General features: G+C 41.8%; 1 long non-coding RNA gene across 1 annotated transcript in view; it reads left to right on the forward strand.

Annotated features, from left to right (window-relative positions):
- The first annotated feature begins 1,978 nt into the window (after positions 1–1,978).
- Positions 1,979–21,655, forward strand: part of LOC128312215 (uncharacterized) — a 28,710-nt gene continuing 9,033 nt past the window's right edge. The window contains exons 1-2 of the long non-coding RNA XR_008291222.1: positions 1,979–2,131; positions 2,227–2,389. This is a non-coding gene — a long non-coding RNA (uncharacterized LOC128312215). The remainder of the gene's footprint in view (positions 2,132–2,226; positions 2,390–21,655) is intronic.

A 21,655-nucleotide genomic window follows, 5' to 3' on the forward strand; every position in this document is an offset into this window, starting at 1 on the left:
ACAGGACATCTCCCACTGTGAGAAAACACCACTGTAAAATCAATGTCAGTGAAGTTAGAGTTTTCCGCTCTACCTCTCTCTTTCTCACCCCTTCCCCCAACATGGGCGGAGGGTCCGGGAAATTCCAAGTGAGGGAAATAAGCCAATCATGCCTCTCTTCCTCACTGTGACATTCCTGCCTGAAGGGGCCTGGCCTGGCCAACTGTGAAGCTTAACTTCTAAACGAAGTTTCGAGTTTGATTATTACCTTGGACTGGATACACTGATAATACTGAAGTGAGACAAATTGAGAGATTAAAGAGAACAGAGGTGGTTTTATTACCTGACGATCTGCAGACAAGCATCCATGCCTGCTGGGAATTGTCTCTAGGGCAAGGGAAGAACTAACCATGGACCAATCACGTCATTGGACCAAACAAAATCCCTTGTGATTTGCTTACACGAGTATTACTGTTTCAACATACAGGTTACCTTACATATTCAAAAGCAAACTTGGACCTTAAATAGACACTAAAATGCTTCTTTTTTAATTATGAGAGAGGTGTAAGCTCTATATCTATTATGTAACTTCTATAATGACTCAAAGAATACTACGAACTGTAATAAACGTAATAAATCTTGTCAAAGTATTATATCAGTCATGGCACTATATAAGCCAGTAAGAAGATACTGGTTTTGATTACTGGGGACATTCCCCCCAGTTTAAAATTAAAGTCCACCCATGGCTGGGTGGTTGGTCTAGGCCCAACTTGACCTTTTATCATCGAAGTGTTCTTTCCCTCTGTGAGGAAATGACCCAAAGCATTCATTGTTGTGTGCGGCAGTGGATCAGGTCATTATCATGGCGTGACAAACTCAGTGACGTGAGACGATAACCTTTAATTATCAGTCTTGCAACTGCGGGTCAGCCAGGGGTCAGTGGATCTAGCCTGGGCTTGACTGGGCAGCTTGTTCCTCTGCCCTGGGCTGGCTCACATATCTATGGGTTGGTCAGCTCTGTTCTAGTGTCCTGTCCTCCTCCTGGGACCAGCAAACTGGCTGGGATGTGTTCTCACAGTGACAGCAAAGGCCCTAGAGGACAAGAGGCAATGTGTGAGGCCTCTTTAAAACTTAGCCGGGCTTGAAACTGGCACATCTTCACTTCTGGCACATGCCCTGGGTCACATGTCTAAGTCCAAAGTCAAGATGCAGAGATGACCACTTCATCTGTAAAGGGGCCATGGCAAGGGTACGGAGGCAGGAACTGATAAAGAATTGGAGCCCCAAATAGCATCTACCATAGATGGACCTCTCAGAAATGTCGAAGGTCCAATAAAAACATCACATCCTGGAGGAAGTGGGTACCTACTGTTTCGGCAATGTTTGGGCCTTTAATCCAGATCTGTCTTGGGTGTAGGAGGTCATACAAGGAGCTGGGGAGGGAGAATCGGTAGTGAGTCCACCCAGGGCTGAAAGTTCAATGTTCTTTCCTTTTGCCAATTCGCAAGGCAATCGGGACCAAGAAGCTGGCGGAAGCTATTATTTACTGAGTACCGACTACGTTCCAGGAACTAGGCTAGATGATTTTGTAGAGCGTCTGGTTTCATCTTCACCAAAATGATGCTGTGTGGTGGTCCATAATCTCCCCATTTAATAAATGCGAGAACCGACACAGTGAGCAGTGAGTCGCTTGTCCCAAGCCAGCACACTGGTGCCTGGATGAAGTGAGTGGACGAGGTGGTCCGTGTCGCATCTGCCACTGCCGTCACGCCCGAGACGAGGGCTTCGCTCCAGAGAGAGTTGCTCACAATCCCCAGAGCACCAGGCTTACACACTTCTGCCACTTTGCACACTCTCACTGAGACTCAGGCAAGTGCCCGGTGGGAGCAGGAGAGGTGCCTTTTCTAGACGAGGCACGTGATGGGGGGTGATTGGACTATTTGACTGAGCCCCGTATGTAACACTTCCAGAAATACCGAACTTCCCCATCATTATGAAATCTTGCCTTGTCTCTGAAACTGAGGCGCCCTGTTTCCCAGAATGGAAAAAGTCAAATCCGTATCTGGTTTATCTTTCAGCAAGAGAGCGACTCTACCTTCCTGAGGTCCCAGACAATCTCTGCACGTGCATCCTGCCCGTGGCAGGCCCGGAGGTATGCTCCCCTCGGGCCCCAGCCTTCACTAGTTTCCAAGAAACAAAAACACAGGCTCCGCATCTCACTGTCATCTTTTCCTGGGCCAAATGCAGGAGAGGGTTGTCATGGCAACGGCGGCCGAATTTAGGACACGGAGGATGTTTGGGCCCTGCTGCATCGTTGACCGAAAGTTGTGCCGTGTGACTGTGACAGCATCGCGACTGCCCATTCGGGGCTCTGGGTGCATGTCTCCCTCTCAAAGTTGTGAGCATTTTGGTGAGTTATTTTCTGTTCTCATAGGCTCAACTCTTGTTCTTGGTACCCTGCTTCCCCTCCAACTCGCCAGTCAGGATACATTTTCTGTAATCAGATGGACTCTGGCCAGGCTGGCAGTGGAGGAAAGCATACATGTGTGTTCTGTTGAGCTCCGTTTTCCCATCCTCTTAGCCTTCGTAAAGTCTCGCCCCTAGCTTCCTCTCCAACACACCTTGAAACATCATTCCCAGATGGCCCTCTGATGCCAGTGATTGAGTCGGGGTCATCTTTGAAGGAGTTCTTAAAATGACTTTTAAAATTCATATCACGGTTCTCTTTGGGGACAACTGGAGGAAGTTTGAATGTGGATTGGATATTTGATGTGGTGAAAATTCACTGACAAAGTGGCAATCGCGAACAGACCTGATAGTTACACTAAGATGTTAGTAAGATTAATCTCTGACTTATGGGAAGATGATGTATTTGCTTTCTTTTTTGCTTAATTTTTAAAAAAAATGTATTTTTTTTTTTTTTTAGAGAGAGAGGGAGAAAAAGAATCTCAAGCAGCCTCCACGCGCAATGCAGAGCCTGACTTGGGGCTCTGTCTCATGACCACGAGATCATGACCTGAGCCGATATCAAGAGTTGGATGCTCAACCAACTGAGCCACCCAGGTGCCCCCCATTTTTGCGTGATTTTTTGCAATGCACATATAGTGCTTTTGTAATTATAAAAATTTGTCTTCACTATTAAAATAAGAAATCAATGTCCTTCTTTAATATATTAAAATTCCCAAACTGGTTAAAGTTTGTGACTAAAATCAAATCAAAGCAGAAGATATAGTTTCTGCTTTCTTTTCATGCTGCACACAGTCTCAGAAATTCTGATTTGTAACCCTCGCAGAATCACTTTTGAGTATATAAAAGTAAAAACTGAATGAGATGATAGAAATGGGTACTTCTTAACCTATTATTATCATTTCCTCCCTCCAAAAGCCCAAGAGCCTAAGATACTCTAAGTCCACGATGAGAAATTCAATGGTGAATCTATTCTTCCTCTAAAGCATCTTACCTTCCACCAATCTGGCTTATCACATAGCCAGGACCCTTCGCAAAGGGAGATGTCCTACCACCTTGCCCCTTATGGTGTCATCTGGGAATCACCAGCATCGGCAACACATGGGAACTTGTTAGGAAAGCAGAAACTCAGCCCCCACCCTAGATCTACAAAATCAAAACTTGCATTTTGGTAAGATCGCCATGAGATTCAAATAACATTAAAATTTGAGGAACACTGCCCTGTATACTACCTCTGGGCCTGAAGAGTATGCTTACCTTTCAGACGATGGGACCTTGGCCTCAGCTCATACCCCTGTCAGACACACGGCACACCCTATGAATGGGCAGCTTTTCGATCAAATTCAGAACAGGAAAATATAGATGTGGACCAACATTTGGCTCTTTTGGTGCTACTCCCAGAGCTGTTCCTCTTTAACTCTGCCTTGCTCTGTTACTTCCGTTACATATGCCCCTTTGTAATAGTTATCTCTGCTGCAGACCAAATTACTCCAAAACATAGTGACTGAAAACAACAGGTACCTGTTATCTCGCAGTTTCTGTCGGTCAGGAAAAACGAATACAGTAGAGCTGGTTGATGCCTCCCCATCAAGTTGCCAGATTTAGCAAATAAAAATATAAGGTGTCTAATTAAATTGGAATTTCAGATGAACAATGGGGTATTTTTTAGTACAAGCCCCATTCAATATTTGGGACATACATAAAATAGAAAAGTTATTTTTCGCAACACTGTCCACACCTCTTTGGAGGTTGTGATCAAGCTGTTGACGGGGACTGTTATCATCCCCAAACATGACAAGGATTAGCGGGATGGTTAGTTTTTGTGTCAGATTGACTGGGCCACGGGCTCACAATACTTGGTACTTGGTCAATTATGATCTTGGATGTGTCTGTGAAGGCATCTCATTTTTAGATGAGATTAACATCTGAATAGGTAAACTGAGTAGTCGAATATGGGTGGGCCTCATCCAATCAGACAGCCCGAATAGAACAAAAAGGATGACCCTCTCATAAGCAAATTGGAACTCCTCCTGCCTGACTGCCTTGAGCTGGTTCAGCTGTGTTTTCCTGTCTTTAGATTTGAATGGAAACATTGGCTCTTCTTGGGTCAGGCTGCCAGATTTTGGACTAGTACTCAACATCATCAGCTCTCCTGGTTCTCAAGTCTTTGAACTTGGCCTAGAACTACACTATAGTCTCTCCTAGGTCTCTGGCTTATTAATTGCAGATCTTGAGATTTCTCAGCCTCCATAATCACATGAGCCAATTCCTTACCATAAATCACATCACACATGCGCGCACACACACATATGTGAACACACACGCACAAATCCTATTGGTTCTGTGTTTCTGGAGACTAATACAATCTGCTTCTGATCACTCTCACATGGCTGTTTGGTTGTGAGTAGGCTTTGGGCCCTTACCACGCATGTCTGTCTACAGGGCTGCCTCATGACATGGCTCCCCGGTGAGCCATCCATGAAAGAGCCATATGAAGAGAGAGTACAACCAGGGTGAGAGCCAGTCTTCTTATAACCGAATCTTGGAAGTCACATTCCAATACTTCTGCCACGTTGTATTGTGAATCACTATGTCCAGCCCACATGCAAAAGGGGGATTTACACAAGGATGTGAAAACCAGGAGGCAGGAATTACTGGGCCATGTTAGGGGAGGTCCACCATACTCTTGCTTCTTTCCGCCAACCTGGAAATAGGGGTTAGAAGGGGACATAGATACTAACTTGCAATTTATGTTCTGGAAGGCTATAAAAGTCACAGGAAGGTAGTGAAGTCTGAGCCTTACTCGCGAAGACGTCTGGTGGTCATTCCAATGATATGAAGATGGTACAAAGAACTGTGGGAAAACGGATCTGGAAATTAAAGGGGCAGGAGGGCCCTGTAGGGTCTGAAGGTTCCTAGCTGGGGATGCCCTGAGCAGAAGCTCAGTTCCTGGATCCACCACCAGGAGTTTTGTTGGGTTTCACGTGGCGATTCTTACATAGACTCCCTGATTTTCTCAGGTTTGCCACAATTACATGCTAGGATTGAAAGAGAAATGTCCCAACAACATTTTTTTTTAGCATTTTAAACACAAAGTGTCTTTAGAAGACTGAGAAAGTAGGTTCAGGGATAGGAAGGAGAGGATGTATTCTAGAAAAATCATCCAGAGAGGATTCTTGTTTCCAATTGCATTCCCAGAGCTCATTCCCAAAGGCAGAAAAGTGACTCCTCCCCTTCCATTCTGCCTTTCCTCTCCCTGCTTATAGACAGAGGAGTCACAGATGTGACTGCACCGTAGGCCAGCCCAATTCTGATCCAATCGTGCTCAGAGCATTTTATGGTAGAGGAAAATGGGATCAAATATAAAGGGAAATAAAATGGTAGTAATGAAGGGCTTTGAGCCAAAAGCGCCATTAAAATAAGAACATGAAATAAAATACATTTAACTATCTTAAGGTCTTTTTGTTTTTGTTGTTGGTGGGTTTTTTTTTTTTAACCATGCTATGCAAACGTTACAAAAATGATTTTTACAGAACTCACTCAGCTTTGTTTGAGGCAGCCATGGAGAGCCAGTTTCTAGTAATTATAAGGCAATCTCACAAAAATAAAGCTAATTCCATGGCAGCCTATCAATTCAAATTCTCACAAAACAAAACGTCTTTCCAAAGTTTCCATTAAGCATGGGGTGGGCTTGCAAGCATATATGGATTAAAAAGAATAGGGTAGAAACAATTGAAGTAAGTGATTTTTACATTGAGTTCCCAGAGCATTTTGCACACAATATAACATCAACTGTATCCCAAAAGTAGTCTGTACATTTAAGTTTAATAAGATACAATTGAAACCAGGTTCAATATGGAGATATCCCCAGTGACCTGGGAATTTTCCTTTTACTTATGTTACAAAATTTGGATCACATCCTTTGTTTAAATTTATTGCAGAAACAAAGCTTGTTGAAGACTTCTCTTCTAATCCTTCCAATCCCTGTCAGAAAGAAGGAATTTCTTGGTGGGTCTAAGCGCTGTCACAGAGTTGGTTAGGCTAAACATACTAGCATTGGTATTTTCAAAAGGGGCTTTGGTCTTAAAAGGCAAGAAACAAAACTGGATTCGTTTTTTTTTTTTTTTTTTTTTTTTCACAGAGCTGTGTGCAGCTTATGTTTTCTCAGTATGTCTCTGTTTCAGCCCCCAGCCAGTATGGCAGTTTTTAAAACATTCATTAAGCATTCAAGTCAAAATATATTTATTTTGTTAAAGGCCGTGTCCTAACAGCAGAAGAAAAAGGTGGATATGAAGAAACTTCTGCCCTCTAGAACCTTCCATCTGTTAGTGGGGTCCAGGCAAGTGTGCCAGGCATGGCCATTGTTAACTTTGTTGCTGCATGCATTTACATTCTAGGCATTGCTCCTGGTGCTTTACGGGAGGTAACTCATTTCATTCCTACCACAGCCATATGAAGGAAGTTCCATTATCATCCTCATACTATGGATGAAGTAACCAAGGCTAACAGAGACGTTGAGAACTTTCTCCAAGGTAAAGCAGCTAGGTTGTAGTATAGACCGTGTATGAGATGGAATTGTATCCCTCCAAAATTCATGTTAAAGCTCTGACCCCCTACGACCTCAGAATGGGAGTGTTTGGAGATAGGGCCTTTTAACAATTAAGCTAACATGAAGCCACTTGGGGGAGGGGCTGCCTAATCTCATATGACTGGTGTCCTTATAAGAAGATGAAACGCGAACGTAGAGAGGTACAAAGGGAAGACCATGTGAAGCTATAGAGAGAAGACGGCCATCTGTAATCCAAGAATTCAATGCCATAGACACCCTGCTCTTGGACTTGTAGTTTTCAGTACTGCGAGGAAACACATTTCTGTTTTTGAGCCACCCAGTCTGTGGTCCTTTGTTGTGCCAGACCGAGCAAACAAATGCAGACAGGATCCAGACCCAGACTGGCTGATGTAAGTGTCTGTGCTCTTTACCATGCAGAGCTTGGTTATGTCACCTCTTTTAATTTGAAGAGGAACAGAAGAGAGGTGCAAGCATGTGGCAGTGGAGACTCAAAAATGGGCCAATCACCTCTCTGATGGTTGTGGGAGGGGCGTGGAGAGGCTCCTATATGAAGAGGCACTTGAGATGATCCTTGAAGGTGGGAAGGATTTGGACAAATTCCGACAGTAGGGAGAAGGCATTTCCAGTGGAACAAACAGATGGGACAAGAGTGCTATAGTCAGAAAGCATGGAGTAAATTTATCAAACCAGGAGCTGTCCCGGCCTGGATGGAGCCCTGGGTGTGATAAGTTAAGATGAAGAGGTTCTTAACCCTTTATTACTATTATTTTGGTCCCATGTATTTCTTTGATGTTATGGCCAACTCAATGGATGTCTGCAGATTATGTTTTAATTGCATAAAAAATACCAAAAAAAAGTTTAAATACAGTCCCCAAAATAAATATTAAAAAGTCAAGGTAAGTAATTAAAAAACACATGTGCATCTTTGTTAATGAATTTGATGAGCAGATCTATTGGAAGGTCTAAGAACCACCATAGTTTTGAAATAACGCACATGTGTGGTATTTTGAGATGTCTGCTCTACACGCAGCATAATAGGAAAGGGCTTATAATTTCTGCCGAGAAAAATATGTGTTGCAATTACTTACTGTGCTTTGTCACCTCATTCACAATCAAAATAAATGCTAAATTTCAGTTCGAGATTAGTAAAAATAAAGATCTACTTTTTTTTTTCCATCCAAATTGATAGACCCCTGGCTTCGAGCAATAATTTTTTTATCTCTCTGGGTTCCTTCACTCCTTCTAGAACCTGATGCAAATTGTAGATCTTCCTGTGTCTCCCACTTCTGACAAATAATAGTAATAAAAAAGCCCATATACATGAAACCCAATTTTGCATGCAATTTGAGAAGATAAGTGGACTGCTAGCCTAGAATCGGACCAGACTGGAAAGACAGGTTCAGACTATATTATGGAGAATCATGAATAATAATGAGACCTTCTACTGAAATTGATAGCTAATGATAGATAATTGGAAGGTTTTCAGCAGCAAAATAATGCAATTGGAGATGTGCTCTCAGAAGAGTTATCATAAACTATTTCTTGAGAAGTCGCATAATCTCATCTTGATTGTCCCTTAATTTCGATTTTACAAATGTATGCATCATTTACTTTTAAATACCTGCATGATCCTGATAATGCATTTTCCATGTAATTTCTTAGTAATGCAGTCTTCTTGCTTACCAACTTTGTGGAGAATCAATAGTATAAGGAGCTCCAGCAGAGCCTGCCTCAAAAGCATCGGTGACCACCATATCTCAGGTGTTGTGTTCATGGTCATGGCTGAGTACTGAGCCATTGATCATCTGCCAAGTATTCAATCCAATTTATTTGTTAAAATGGCTGGAACAACTAGGCAAGTACCACTACAAATGCTTAACCACAGGGCTGGCTTAACCACTCATCCATCAATTGATTTTTTTAGCCCATATGACAGCTGAGAAACCCAAGAATAATCTCCCAACAGTCCATTCACTGGCACTCCACAGACGCAGCTGCTCAGGTGAGAGAGTGCCCTTCCCTTTCTCCCTGGTGTCATAGGCAACCGTTGTGCAGGATCCATCCCGCCACTCCTGGGGGAGGGAATGAGTCACAGTCTCTGAGGCTGAGCGAGGGTCTGTGAGAACCTTTCCAAACTCCGTGCCCTGGGGCTCAACCTTAGAGAGGACTAAGGGTCAAAGAATACAGTCCTGTGCAAATCAGCCAAATCCTTGACTTGCGCTTTGCAAAAGCCACGTGGGGATCCACAGCAACTCCCAGGAGAAGCCTCTGACTTCTGTCTACTTCCATCACTCCGGGAAGGTATTCTTCAATAGTGTCCCCACAATCCTTTGCCAAACCTCTCTCAACGTCTAGGCTGAGCCCTGCTTCATCTCCAGCTTCTCTTTTGCATTTCCTCCACCTCTTTATTATGTAGATTGACTAAACCTTTCTAGCTGGGAGGAATTCTTCCTGTTTCAAAGGAAGGTGGAAGGAGGGGAGACAGAATCTGTGCTGGCAGGTGAAGGGCTGTCTTTGAAGGGTTGGATCATGAGGGGGCTATGGACAATCCACATTAACCATTTTTTTCAAAAGTTCTTTTTTTTAAAAAAAATATTTATTTATTTTGAGATAGAAAGAGAGAGAGTGAGCAGGGAAGGGGCAGAGAGACAAGGAGAGAGGGAGAATCCCAAGCAGGCTCAGCACTGCCAGTGCGGACCCCAGTTGGGGGCTCGAACCCATGAATCATGAGAACATGACCTGAGCCAAAACCAAGAGTCAGATGCTTAACCAACGGAGCCACCCAGGTGCCCCCCCCCCCCCACCGCGCCCCATTAATCATTTTTGTCTTTGCCTCACAGGCAAAGTCTGAAGACTGCTCAAGGTAAAGGCAGCCTTGGAAACCATGAATTTACAGATGAAAAGAGAGATGGTTTCAGAGAGGTGAAGTCACTTCCTTCACTCTTTTGGTTAAAGTGACAGAAAAACTTAAACTGGCTTGAGTCAGAAAAGGGAATATGTTGACTTCTGTAACTGAAAAGCCCTGGAATAGTCTTCAGGAGCAGCTGGATCCAGGTGTAAACATGAATTTACCAAAATATGTTGTTTCGTCTTTTTGTTCCCTGTTGAACTTATTCCTGGGGACTACTTCCTAAGTGATAGCACCGTTGGTCTGCAACAGTTCCAAGTTACAACTCAATGAAAGAATGTGCCTCCGCCCTCATTGTTCCAGGAAACATTCCAGGAACAGTGGTTCAAAGTCTACCATGTGCCCATCCCTAAAGCAACCTCTCTGAATGTGATTGGCTGTGCCTAATTCTTGTTCTTGTCCATGGAAGGAGGATGCACTGAGAATGTGTGTATTGGGCAGAGATAGACATTTGACCAAAGAAAACAAAATGCTATTAGTAGATAAAGGGTTGAAAGGATATTTGGCAGTAAAAAAAAAATGGTCAAAGCCCTGCAGCCTAGTTGCTGGCAGAGGGTTGCTGTCTGAACAAGATGCTGCAGGTACCCTGTGGTATGGTTAATCACTGTTCTTCTATGATGGTTCTTGGCAAGATGGCTGAAGTACTGAGGACTTCAGTAGAATTGTCAGGACTAATGCTTCCAAATGCTGAACCTCTGTGTGACTCAGTTTGCAGCCTGGCTTCTTCTTTCTGGGTTAGTTGGGAACCTGGGCTCCTCTGTCCTCAAGTGCAAGACATTGCTAGACCATCTATCGGAGACCTATTTCCTGTCTTATTCTTTCCCGGATAGTCTCCCAGGTATGGGGTTTTGCTTTGCTATTTTCTTGGACCTGATGCTTGCTTTGTTTGGCACTCCAGGCTGGTGGTTCCAAAAACAATGTCTCCGGTTGTGCTTGAGTTGGTTCTCTTTGCATTTCAGTATCTCCTTGGAATTGGACTAGTTTTGTGGTACCTTTATTTAGACTTAGGTTTGATTTGTCAAGATTTCACTGTGGTTGCCATTTATAGGCCCCTGTCTGCCTACATAAAACTCTGTGCTCCTTGACCTTGATTCCTATACACCTTAAATGTTCAGTAGAATTCACCAGTGAACCCTTCTGAGCCTGGTGTTTTCTGTTCTGGAAGGTTATTAATTATTGATTCAATTTCTTTAATGGATATCTGCCTATTTAGATTGTCTATTCAAATCATATTTATTTTTTTAATTTATTTTGAGAGAGACGGAGACAGAGACAGTGTGCGTGGGGGAGGGGCAGAGAGAGAGGGAGATAGAGAATGACAGTGCGGAGCCCGATGTGAGGCTCAGACTCATGACCTGTGAGATTATGACCTGAGTTGAAGTCAGATGCTTAACCAACTGAGCCACCCAAGAGCCCCTCAAATCATACTTCTTAGTCAAAGAATCCCATACAATCCAAATCAGGTTAGAAAAACTCCTGCTACAAGACAATTGCCTGCATTTGTGGAGTTCCTACTTTGTGCCCAACACTAGGCTAAGCACCATGGATACAGCAGTAAACTAGGAAGATCACAGTAGTGGACCCAGGAATTTTAAAGTGTATTGAAAATATGTGTAAGAAAATATTTATATTTAACTAATTAATTATAGTTCTGACAGTATAATAGCACAATGGAAGAGCACAGAGTGCCAAGAGAGAAGATTGAAATTAGACCAAATTAAAGAAGGGCTTTAAGAAGAATTTCCAACCTGCTTGATGGGCCCCGTTGAGTCAGCCAGATTTACACCAGAAATTCTGAGCACCTAGCACCATGGTTTCCCAAAGTACCTGTGAAATCTTCTCTGCTAGCACTTCCTCTCCCGTAATTACATTTGAATTTCCAGAATAAAGTAGTTGGTAAAACAACGTATGTCCAGACTTCTCTAATTCTGCTCTGTAACCTTGAGTTGGGGAGAAAGGGTGGTTCCTTTTCCAAACTTCTCAGTTTTGAACATCCCGTCCCTTTCTTTTGTCCCCTCAATTCTAAGGGTGATAACTGTTTCCTGATGTTTCTAATATCTGGCTACCCCACAAACGTCTTTTTGTCTTTGGTTCTTTCAACGATTGTATAATCTCTTCTTTGCATTAAATTCACTCTAGTTCAAATACCCAACGTGGTTTCTGCTTTTCCAATCTGATCCTGACTGATAACAAACGTCAAATATATGTTTCAATCTCAACTGAACTTGATCTCTGTATGTGAAGCAGCTTTTGTGTAGAGATATTGTTTGGGGAGGGGGGGGGAGTGGATTCTGGTTACAGCTCAGCCACTATTTCATAATTTGACCTTAAGCCAACCACTTTGCCTCTGTGGGTCTCTATTTGTTCATCCACAAAATGAGGAGTTGAACTTCATCACCTCTACTTGAACTTCATCCACCTTAACATTCCATGGTTCTGTAGTTTAATCATTTTAGCTTCATCTCAGATTTCATGTGAGCAGTTCACTAGATCTTCCAATTCTCTCTTTAGTGTATATCTTTATATCTTCTAATAATTAGAAAATTCTTCACACTTACAGGTGTTGTTCTTCCTTCTGAGAGCACCCTCCCTAGCCTACATGTGGTTAAGTCATCTCTTGGCTAGACTGTTTTCTCAAGGAGAATTTAGCCATCCTAGACAAAATTACTCCTTTCTCTCTAAGACAGCTTAAGGATTGAACATCTTGGTTCAATGAACTCCTAAACTCTTCTCCAACCCTCTGAGTTTTGTGCTAAACCATTTTCTCTCTTAGTATGAAGCTGCACGTCTCAGCAATTATTGCTGGCATGTCAGTATTCTGTCTACACACTCTTCTTGACATGGAGCAATAATAACAGTCATAAAAAGAGTAGACCAAATGTGTAACAGATGCCAAGTGCAAATTGAGGTGAGTGATTGTGGATAAAGAACTGTCATCACCTACATCACAAACATATCCAGCTGGTATCTGAGACATAATTTACATGGAAATGTGGAATACACCCTCAACCTCTAGCACTAAAGTAAAATAAATATTGTATTATAATGTTGATGAAACTAGTAATACACTCAGGATATCCCCCACCAGTTTCAAACATGTATGCGTTTTCGAAATTGGTTCACCTCTATGCCAAATTAGCCCAATTCTTATGCTTGGGAGCAATACCAAAATCTGGGACCAAAATGGCTGAGACAGTTCTGTGGTCCTCATCAATGGACAACATCCTTCCATTGGGCAACATGTGACTTTCACTGGTGCCATAACAACAAAATTAGAGATTGAAGAGGATGGCAAAGAAAAGAAACAGAATTTAGTCTTAGATGACATGGGTATTTTTTTTTCCATTTCCAGGCACTCTGTAGTCATATTTTTTCTTCGATTAGTAACTCTAATTTCCAGGAAATAACAATGGAAGAATGTCAATTTTTCAGTGTCCAGTTTGGGTCTCTCAAAGTGTTTTGGTTGGGCTTTATCCATTGTCCTGAGAGGCAGTAGATGAGGAAATGCACATACCCACTGAGAAGGCTAATCTTTCTCATCTGTGGGTTGAGTACGAACATCACCAATAGTCTTTTAGGGGATTCTTTAAGAGCCACTTAACTCCTTTGACAGCTTACCATTAATTGGGAAAAGTGTCAAAAGGAAGAAGGACTTGAGTTTGGATGCCAAAAACTGAGAGCTCTTTTCCAGCTTTAGATCCATGAGGTAGGACAATGCTTTATGTTATAATATTTACTCTCATTTTGGAGCCAGAGATCTTGATTTCTTCTATTTAAATTCTCATCTTCCAATTATTTTCCTTTCAAACCTCTCTGAGACTCTTCTGTCTACCCAACAAGTCCTTCCATGAGATACTCTATTGTGAAAGAGTTTAGAGTTTGTTGACCTCAAATACTATGAACAGCATTAATGGCATCGGTGTTCTTGGTCTTATTAAATGGTGTTTATATGAGTGTTTGGGGTCACTGGTGATCCACGGGGGGTCATAGCACCCTTCAGGAAGAAAGACACACAGTGGTATTAAGCATTGGATCCCATTTGCAGGTCCAGACAATATTGTTCAGCAAATAAAGTTTTTCTTCTGTCTATTGGTCGTCTTTTTTTCTTTTCCCTTTAGGGATCTCTGATCTCTTTTCCTTTTCTCTCAGCCTGGTATCCTCATTTTCACTCTCCCTTTAAAAATCTCCTCTCAATAATGGATCTATTAAACTCATTTACACTGAGTTATGTAGGGCAGATGGGACTTAATGTGTCCATTATCATAATCGGTTGGAATAAAAGATAAGAAAGCATGATAGGGCAAGTGCCCAGAGTAGTTCGCATTTAAAAGGAAATATACTCATGAGTGGAAGGAGTGTCTAATTAGAAAATGGAATACATCAGTGCATTGGTAGAAATGTTTTAAAACCCCAGAATCATTCTACCTCCATGACCATCTACTCATGGTTCATCTTGCCCAGTTCTGAAAATCTCCAACTGCAGACAGCAAAACTGACATCTCCAATTCCAGAAGTTTGGTATTTTGGATGTCCTTCAATCTGAATTGACATTGTGAGAATTTGTATCTCTCGGGGTGGAGATGATCCAATTTTACATGGGAAAGTCACTGGCATCATTGTATATGTCACTGATATGCTAAAAAAGCACATAATCAAACACATTTGATTTTTTCTTCCACCTCACCCTTATTTTATTTTTAATTTTCAAAAATGTTCAGTTATTTTTGAGAGAGAGACAGAGTGCAAGCAGGGGAGGGAAAGAGAATTTGAAGCAGGCTCCAGGCTCTGAGCTGTAAGCACAGAGCCTGAGCTGTAAGCACAGAGCCTCACATGGGATTGGAACTCATGAACTGTGAGATCATGACCTGAGCTGAAGTCAGACGCTTAACTGACTGAGCCACCCAGGCGCCCCTGCCTTTAAAGTATATTGTATGGTGAATCGTTTATAATACCTCTTGATGAAAACTTTTCAGGTCCCTGGACTTTTTTAGTCATTCTTTTGTAATAGACATCCTTAAAATAACTTTAAGTCATGGGGACATTCTCTCCTAATAATCAGAATGTCTAGAAGACATTGATCAAACTTATGGAGCTGATTTAAAGTGAAATTATCTCTGTATTTGCAACTCTTGAGAAAAAGTAGGTTTCTGAAGCTCTCAAAGTGGTCCCATGAAACCCCCTTCCTTGGGCTTTAGGTAAAGAAGGTAATATCCCTTCCCTCACTCCCTTGGGAAATTAGAAACTTGGAATGGCAACAGTTCTTTTTTAAGGAAACAATTCCATCTCTTCACAACATGTCCAATTTTTCTAGCCTTGGTATTGCTGAAGAGTCAAGAGTATGCAACTAGTTCTCTACCATTTCTTTGAAAATTACGTATTTGAACATTTGTCCTGCACTCACTTTGATAAATGGAATTTATCTTAGAGATATTTTAGTTGAAATTAAGACAGGAATAGTTCCACTCTAACACCTTCTTTTATCACTTAACTGTTCTTTCTCTTAGTGGTTTCAGTTTGTAAGTTGGAGTTGGGTAGGGTCCCATGGATCAGAAATATTGAATACTTTCTATTCTGTAGCTGCAAGCACAGAATTGGTATTTTATGTCCAAAGAATGGCTACATGGATTAAGAAAGGGGGCCATTGATTAGACATCTGTTAGATATCATAGAGACTTGCATTTGCTGCTAATTTAAAATTTTCCTTTCTGCATTTAAGTTCCATGGGACAGTTTGTAGTCTTTATAATCATGGATCATGTTTCTGTAAGTGTTGTTCTTAATCTCTGGAAAAGCAAATATAAGAACTACTTTAGTTATGATTTTACAGCCATGTGAGTGAGTCATCTTGGATACAGATCCTCCAGTTCCAGTCAAGACTTCAGATTATTGCAGCCCCAGCTAATATCTTGACTACGATGTCACAAGAGACTCAGAATCAGAACAATTCAACTAAACCTTCTTTTGAATTCCTGACTCATAGAATCTCTGTGATGATAAAGGGTAAAAGCCTCTAAGATATGAGGGCAATTTGTTATGCAGCAGTAGATAACTAATACACCTCTGAGCCAAGCAATATTTTTTGCATGTCTCTGAAATGGAGACTCATTGAAGTTGAACTGAGCTGAAGAATCATGCAGAGTCTCGTGATGGTTTGATCACATTAGGAGAAGAATTGATTGGCATAGGAATAGAGTCTGGGAAAGCCACAAACAGCAGTAAAAAGTATTGGAGAATTTTCCAGTGAAGGTCACTGAAATTATTGAAGGAGGCTACTGGTAACAGGAGGTTTTTTGGGGGTGATAGCAAAGAAGAAAATAGAACATATTTTCATAAAGGCATTTTCATTTACCAAAAATGGAATCTTAGGGGCATTCACATACTAGATTTGGCAGTGAATGTATTCAAAATAGAAAAGCTTAATTCAAACCCAGTTTGAATGTTCTAGCAGATTTGAGGAATCCCTACACTTGCTCTAAGAAGATTATACTTCTCTAGTGCCCCAGGGTCTTGCACGATCCCTTGCACTTCCCTTATACCCTGCTTACATCTAAGTGATAATGAAGGACCTAAATAGGGTCTTTATTAATCTTTCCTTGAGCTTCTTAATTTGAGAATATCATCTCTTTCTTGCCAGTGGAGTCCTTAGAGATTTTCTTAAAACCCACAATATTGTCTCTTTGTCTACAGGCAAGCATCAGGCCTTATCAAAGGCAGGATCACATTACTTTTATTTGAGTGTCAAGCCCACAGTATGGAGTTAATACAAGTTTAATAAATGTGTAAACAAAGAGGAGGTAGAATCAAAACACATAATAAGAAGGAAGGGAGGGAGAGAAAGCATGTTCATCACAGAAGCGTATTCTATATGAATCTAAGAAGTAATACACCCCATCTCCAATATTATGGAACTTGGGAATAATATAGAAAGCTGCATATCTTTCAATTCTTTTCAGATAAAACTTGACCTATAAGGTAAGCTTTGGGTTTAAGAGCCGTGCTTGGAAATCAGGCAGATATCTCTGAGTCCTTTTCTCTTTCCAGTTTTATAAACTTGAGAAAGGCATTTAAACTTTGGACCCTCACTTCCTTCATTTACAAAATGGGGATAACAATACCTACATCTAAGTGTTGTTATAAGGGTTTGATGAGGTTATGTTTGTAAATCATTTAGTGTAGGGTCAGACACTTGGGAGAGTGTAATAAATGAAAATGCTGGGGGTTTGTGGATTTTTGTCAAGGCCTTATGATTTCCCCAAAGACATAGTAAGTTGAAAATTAACTCAACATAAAAGCTTAAGCCAATGTATGCAGTGGATAATCTTTCCTCCTTTATCCCACATTATAAATATTGTACTCAAAACATGTAAGTCATGCCTGAGTCCCATACACTTGTCCTGATTACTCAATCAATTCTTATGCGTTGGGCATTTCTATCCTGTCCCCTTTCCTGTGTCAGCTACGCTTCTACCTTAGGACCTTTGTACTTCCTGTTTTCTCTGCCTCAAAAGCTCTTCTCTCAGATATTAACACATGTCCATGATTCGCTTTGCTCAGATTAATACACAGACATAACCTGTTCCCACAGGTCTTCCCCTTACCTGGCATTACTTTTTTAAATAACCCTTATTACTATCTGGTATGTAGGCATACTTACTTCTTGGGGTATTATCTGTCTCTCTAATCCCAATGTTAGACCGAGGAGAGCAGATATTTGCCGTGTTCTCTACTGAGGCCCAGTTTATAGAACAGTGCCTAGTACCTAATGGGTACACAATAAATACTTGAGGAATTAATGACTGAATAAAATTCTAAGAGTTATAAAGATAGCAGTGTATGACATGACACCCGAATGATAGCTTACAGACTATCTCCCTGCATTTGTCAACTTGTTTCTTCCCACCTGGAATATGCTCACTCCAAATTATTACATCCATATTTTAAAACTCCATATGTTTAAAGTTAATCTTCCACTCCCAGCCCCAACTCTCAACTTTTCCCAGAAAGACTTGTCCATTCCATGCAATTTATATCTCTGACATTCCTTAGGACAGATCTCGATCTTGATCAATGAGAAATAATTAAACAAGAGAAACTTTGTGGCTGATTACCTATATTTAGGAAGGATACTCTGTATTTTGGTGGAAGCAATGTCTATTAAACGTCTTCAACCCAATAGTTTTGTGAATAATTTTGTGAATAGTTTTGCAAAGAGCAATTATCTGTAAACTCACCTGGTGTTTGCAACTTTGTCTTCCTCTGAGACCCTCCTGTGCTGGCCCCATAGGTGAGAGGAGACATAGAAACTGGCCGACTCAATTTCCAATACATTCACTTTCTAGTTAGATAAGAGAAAGAGTATATGTGCTGTCAAAATTCTATTCCAGACCAAGGAGACCTAGAGTATTATTCAGTCATCATGCAAAGAGAGGTGATGGGAACATGAGGCATTTCCCAAGAGCCATAATTAATGAGTTAATACATCTTTGACACCAGTCAAAATGCACGAATCTGCAACAGAAAGATATGCTCAAGCCACATCCCAATTTTTATAGTGGGTGGTTCATTTCCACTAGGGCTCCTTAATGTTCTGACATTTGCTGGATGAAGACACTGGTATTCCTTCTGTTGACAATATTTCTACCTCTTCTTTCCCTTTCACTCCTGCCCTTGTCAAAACCTCTTTGGGTCAATGCTCAACACTCCTTTACTCAACGTGAGAAAAAGCAACAGAGGAAGGAGAGGGAAAGTTTTGTTTAATACATGCTCCAGAATGTTTAGTAAACTTTTGAGGATGTGAGGGTGATCTGGATGCTACATCTGTGACCCCTTGATTGTCAGGGTTGATTCGGCTGATGTGGCTGGCTAGGCAGCTGTCCATTTCCTCTCTCACTGTTCCATGTGCGTCTCTCCCAAAGCTGCGTGCTCAGTAGAAGAAAATGACCTTCCCTGATACAGGAGGACTGTTCTTTGGTCAAGGGTATATGAGTAGCTGACTAGCTGCACTCCCCTACTAGAACGTCCAAACAGGCTCTCAAGGCCCATTTTTAGGAGAACATAGGGTAGTCAAACTTCCAAGACTCTGAACACATTCAAATAAGGCATTGCAAGTGGTAGTCTGCCTTTCGAAGAAGAAGAAGAAGAAGAAGAAGAAAAAGAAGAAGAAGAAGAAGAAAAGAAGAAGAAGAAGAGGAAGAGGAAGAGGAAGAGGAAGAGGAAGAGGAAGGAGGAGGAGTTGAAAACTTTCGAGTAGAAAGTACAGGTTTCCCCTGCTATCTGAAAGTACAGTGTCCCTACGAACCCTTTCACTAACTGAAATGGTGTAAAGCTAAGAAGCAATTACCATTAATTTATATGGAAATCTTTTGAGCGTTCCCAGACCCCAAAAATAACCTCTCCTAGGCTTTTCTGATACTCTAGGACACATCTTGCTAACGGATGCACAAAATAAATTAAGATAAAGCACAGATGCTCACAAACGCATTCAAAGCTCTGGCAGCTCGATGCTGAGTGCTGAGTGTGGTTTCCCGGAAGGAATGGGTGGGGCTGCTCTCTGCTTGGAGTGCATTGCTGTCTTTGTAACGGTGCACTGCCAAACAAAAGCTAAATGCTATTTTTACTTCTGCCCTTTTTTCAAAAAAGCAAAAATCCTCTTGGGATTTCTTTCCGTTAGCGAAAGCTGGTACTGATGTGATCTTTCGTAAAAGTGAAATGGCGTTAACATGAACTTTCAAAAAGCAGGGGATACCTGTGGAGTGAAATGTCTTCTAATTGTACTGTATACTTGCCACGCAGTGAATGTTAATTTCTGGGCAGTTGGTGCTTTGCATAAAGGCGGGATATGAGCTCTTACTGGTTGAAAACCCAGAAAAGTTACCAACCCGGGCGCTATGTCTTTGGAAATCCATTCCCTCTAGAACTTTTCTCCAGAATCCCTGAACAGGCAGCTTTCTGCTTTTTCAAAGACCTAACCAAAGGATTTTGCTCATGAAGAGAGAGGGCAGGTTCTCCCTTTCACTGAAATTACAACTTCTTTTTCAAGCTCCCAAATCAGGCATTGCTGTGTGCATTGCCAGGTTTTGGTTATGTAAGGGGATGTTAAAATGGAAGCTTTGGTAGAGACCCGTAGGCACTAAATATCAGATATTGAAGTGAGTTGTAACACATCAGATTGTAGGATTTCAAAGAAGAGAATCAAAAGTCAATTGCTCCCCTAACCTCATCAGGACTATAAAAGGGTCTAGATGGGTAGAGATAAAGGGAAGATTTGTGACAAGATGTCTTTGAAGGGAGATGTGCTGACACCCACCGCCCCTTCCCCAAGAGAAGGGGCAGGGGAGGCTCCCTCTGTAGAGAGTGGCTGTAACGAAACGACTCTGAGAGCACATCTTATATCCTCTGAACTCAAGAGCACACAGTGGTTCTTAGATATGGAATTTTAGCTTATTATTAAAAAATAGTCCTAGGGTGCCTGGGTGGCTCAGCTGGTTAAGTGTCTCACTCTTGATTTTGGCTCAGGTCATGATCTCCCAGTTGGTGGGTTCAAGACCCGTGTCGGGTTCTGCGTTGACATCGCGGAGCCTGCTTGGGATTCTCTGTCTCCCTCTCTATCTCTGTGTCTGTCTCTGTCTCTCTCTCTCTCAAAAATAACTAAGTAAACTCAAAAAATAATCTTTCCATTTCATCTCCATGGCTGGAGTATACCTCACCTGCCCTGCAATTTGTCACTCTACCATGTGATTTGATTTGTAATGGGACATTAACAGATGTGATTTGAGCAGGGTGTGGAATATGCTTGCATGGCTGGGCATGCACTCCTAGCACCTCTGCTTTTGTCTTGATAGGAGCAACATGCCTGGCTAGCCCCCTGGTCCACAAAGAGTGAAAGACATGGGGAACAGCAATTCCGCTCCAACCAATCTATAGGTACAAGAACAAATTTTGTACCCCCCGAATCGGGGGTAGTTCACTATGCGGCATTATCGGGGTTATTGCTGGCTAATATTTTTGACTGTTTGATGGTAGAGAGAAGGGGAGCTGCCACCTGCGATGTCGGAATTAACCCCCATGCTAAGCTTATCTGAAGACACGTCCCAGTGTTTCTGTGGATCGAATGTGTGCTACGTGCCGGAAGGAGACTTAGCATGGGGATGGTGGCAAGCAAGGCTGATGGATTTTGGCTGGTAAAGAAACAATGATCCCTTATTCGATTCAAATTCTTTGCTACCCACATGGCAAAAGCAAGAGTAGCAAATGCGCTAGTTTTCTGTGTCCCTTGTTCTGTCGGACGACACCAGAGCAAAAGGGGCTGGATGATTACATGAACGATAAAGCATTCTTGGTGCTGACGAGCCCGTGCCCTGCTGTAGCTAAGCCTTTTTATGGCCTGCGGCTGTACCCTAAGTGGGAGTGAGACAGAACGCCTCATACCTTGTCGGAATCCAGGAGGCAGTGAGGAATTGTCTGGTGACAGCCTCCCGGGAAGATCGGGAGGCAAGTGGAAGATGGTTCTTGCAGCAGCAGCTTCCACACCACGTATTATCATTAGTCTTTCAGCTTAAGAAAAGTGTTTGAATGGACGGATCCCAGAAGTATTTTCAGATTCCAAAATTGCAAGCAAATTTTTGAGTGCCAAAACGAGATCTGCTGTAATAATAAAAAATGAACTAGCTCCTTTTATAATTATAGAGATGATCAGAGATCTTTTTAAAGGCATAGCCATGGATAGACGTAATC

The sequence above is a fragment of the Acinonyx jubatus genome, chromosome D4 (genome assembly GCF_027475565.1).
Source record: "Acinonyx jubatus isolate Ajub_Pintada_27869175 chromosome D4, VMU_Ajub_asm_v1.0, whole genome shotgun sequence".
NCBI classification, from domain to species: Eukaryota; Metazoa; Chordata; class Mammalia; order Carnivora; family Felidae; genus Acinonyx; species Acinonyx jubatus.